The sequence below is a fragment of the Mytilus galloprovincialis genome, chromosome 11 (assembly GCF_965363235.1).
Source record: "Mytilus galloprovincialis chromosome 11, xbMytGall1.hap1.1, whole genome shotgun sequence".
NCBI lineage: Eukaryota > Metazoa > Mollusca > Bivalvia > Mytilida > Mytilidae > Mytilus > Mytilus galloprovincialis.
The window spans coordinates 25315088-25318650 of NC_134848.1; the positions used below are offsets into that span (position 1 = coordinate 25315088).

At 31.6% G+C, this 3563-nt stretch overlaps 1 long non-coding RNA gene across 1 annotated transcript; it reads left to right on the forward strand.

Annotated features, from left to right (window-relative positions):
- Nucleotides 1-1313: 1313 nt before the first annotated feature.
- Nucleotides 1314-2219, forward strand: LOC143051074 (uncharacterized). Its single transcript, XR_012970577.1, has 2 exons — nucleotides 1314-1408; nucleotides 2030-2219. It is a non-coding gene; the product is annotated as an uncharacterized LOC143051074 (long non-coding RNA).
- Nucleotides 2220-3563: the final 1344 nt, after the last annotated feature.

Sequence of the window (3563 nt, forward strand, 5' to 3'; positions counted from 1 at the left end):
TACAGGAAGAACCAAGAGTTTTGGGACTTGTGTACTGGATAATATTGTGTTCTGTGGATAACTAACCAATCCTTAACCAGGTTTTGAACAACAGAATTTAACCAATTGATAGTATTGCACTGGATAATCATTTATCCAGTAGACAAGCTTATCCAGTGGGTAACTTTATCCGGCCTTTTGAACAACCGGGCCCTGATGTGTACTTACAGTTGCAACAAATATAAACAATAACAAAACACAGCTTAATATGTTTTATTCTACATTTGACAACTATGTTGATATTTTTAGAAATCGACCATATTTTATACATATTTGTAAAGAATGCTCAACAAACCTGCCATCAGTGCATTGATAATTGTCCACATTTTAATGTGATTTTGACATTTTTTAGGATAATTTTATTTGATGTTAACTTAAATCGGTCATTTGAACAAGATCATTTTCTTATTTATACTTACAGTTGGATCAGATAACAATAACAAACCACAACTTGATTCAAATTTATATTTTTCAGTTTATTCTAACATTTTTTTTTATATATTTTCATATCTCTGATGATACTTTAGCTGAAATATACGCATAATAAAAGAAGAAATATTAAAATGTGTTTCACCGATATTTTTTAAAGCAATCATCATGCTGTACCATTGTTGTTTATGAAGTCCATTGTCAGTTTTATATTCGGCAAAATAACTTCCTTGTAATTTGTAGGTCCAGATAAACCACTCTTCATGTTGTACTTTAATTTCCCACCCAAAATGTCATTTGACATCCTGAATTCTTTGTCCCTGACAAGGTCACATATATAACACAAACTGTAAACAATATTTTGTAAACAACTGTAACCCACTAATAAGTTCTGCCAAATTTCGTTGCAAAAGAAGTTTTTTGCATATTTTCCTGTTTATCTGAAAAGGTCTGATCAGCGAGTATAGAATTTCTTCCCGAATTCACGTTCAAAAATTTGCGTTTGTTGATTAAAAGGGTGAATTTCATGGCTTCGCCAGTAAATGAGCCAGTCGCCATTTGAATATATTTTATGGTCCAATTAAAAGCGGCAGTTTCGTATTTAGATAATATATTTTTCTTTAATTTTAAAAAATATATTAAAAGTCTTAACTTGAGTTTTACAAATGGTTCCCAATTAGTTTAATATTTGAAAAATGTATCATTAGAAAGCTGAGAATTTTTTCTTCAAAATACAGTTGAGAGTTCGAAACTAACGAAACTGACTCCTTTGCCGGTCATGACCTTTGTACTCTTCCGTTACTAACGACGCCACAAAAGTAAACGTTACGTCAAACGTCAACAATTTACAGATAAAAAATGGAACGTCGACAATTAATGGACTTGAGTGACTGGAATGAGGAATTTTTACATGATTTGATCAACAAAAAGATAAAAGCAGGTAAGATTATATATTTTTATGTAAGAAATGATAATAAATATTGAAAAAGAGAGAATTGGATGGTCTCATGTCTGATAAATGAGACCTGCCCCCCATTCTTTCTCCTGTATTTTTTTTTTTTTCGCAACAATATTCCTTCCTTCTGGCCTGGGTGAAATAGGGTGGGGTTGAAACTGATACTGTCTATTGTAGGGGAAGTGCTGCTCAAATTTCCCACAGGTCTGGACTTAGTTTTTTCCCCAGGTTTATTTGGTGGTGGTGGGGGGGGGGGGGGGGGGGGTGCAGCAGGAGAGAGGGATAAAACTTCTGAGACAAATAGTTTATTTTTCCGTCGTCAGTCATAGCCTTATTTATTTTTTTCTCTGTGTAGAGAGACAATTTTGGGGGATTAATGTGCAGATATTATACATATTTTAATACATTATTGAAAGGAACAAAAAAAACTGTTTATAAATTCTGAATATATAAATCTTAAAAGTCATTTGGATCTTATTTAATAGATGGGTTTAAAATTGTACTAATAAAATAATGCAATACAGGTAACTGCTGTTTTGTTTTAGCATTTTCTGATGATTTATTTAATACTTGTTACAATGTATATACATGTGTTTTCTTTTGTAGGAATACAGTCAATCACAAATGTACAATATGCCCTACTTTTCACATTGGTGCAGGAAATGGAGTGTCCTATATATGCAACCCTTGAAGATGTTTTACGTTATGCCATGCCTGCTGTTACGGTACCAAAAAAATGGGCCAATATCACCAGAAGTGTAATGAACAATGTGAATAAAAACATAAATTTAAAGAATATTGTTTATCAGTTAACTCCTCAAGAAAAGCCTACAACTTTTAATAATGAAAGTATAGGAAATGTATGTGATGCATTAGGTATACGCCGGTCAACTCTGCTCCATCCACCAGAAAATTTATCAAGTACTCTTTTAACTGTGAAAGCTTTCCATGAAATCTGTCTTTTCAAAAACCGGTATTCCTATACATGGTCAGATGTGTCTGAATGGACCAACAATATGTTGCCAGAAGGCATGCTTGTGAACAAACATAAAGTTCTATATTTATACAAGAAAATTAATGACAATTTTCAAAGTTACATGAAAAATAGACAAAATGAAGATCTTGACACTTTTAAATCATCCAAATTCTTTAAGTTTCTTAATAGTACTTTACAACCAAAATTACAAACAGATATGCAGAAAAATGATAGATCATTAAAAAGGCATTGTTTAAAACTTGTAGCAAATCAAAGAGAAGTTTTGACTGAGTTGTGTTTTGAAAATGAAGTGTTAAAGGAACAAATTGTTGATCAAAAGAAAAACATCAGGAATAATGAATCTGAATCAGTGAAAAGAAACCAGGAACTTAAAAAAATAAGGTTGACAAAGGAGGCAAATGTAAACTTAAAAGAAGAAAATAAATCTTTAATAGAAAATTTGACCTCTTTGAAAAAGGAAAATTTCTGTAAGAGATTAAGGCGAAAACAGAAAAAGCTTGAAAAGAAAGAAAGAAAAATAATAGAGAAGAATAAAGCTTTAAACAGAGAAAACAGTGGTCTAAAAGCAAGAATAAGAGCTATTGAATTAGATTTTGCCAAAAAAAAAGAATGAAAAAAAAAATAAAAATTCACAGATTGTCTCATGCGAAGAAATTTAATATCAAAAATTTGAAACATTAAATCTAAATAGAGAGTTAAGTGTTGCAAATGATCAGTTAGATATAATTCAGGCAGAAAATCAAAATAAAAAAGTATCTACAAACATGACAAAGGAAGGTTTCAGATACTCGGATAGCATGCGAACATGCATTATGGATCTCCATGGCAGTGATATTTCTGCAAACAAAATTTATAATGTTATAAATATTGTAAGCAACAACTTGCTCGACTCTGTACCATCAGATTTGCCATGTAGATCGACAATTTCAAATATATGTGATGAAGGACATGTTTTGGCTAAACATCGTGTGAGTGAAACATTGGCTAACTGTCAGCAATTTGACATTTTCTCAGATGGCAATGGTCGTGAAGGACTAAAAATAATAGATTTAGGAGTACATACAAAATCCGGTACATTATCATTAGGATATAAATCAGTGACAAGGGAGGATTCAGATACTGTTGCTCAAACAATTAAAGACT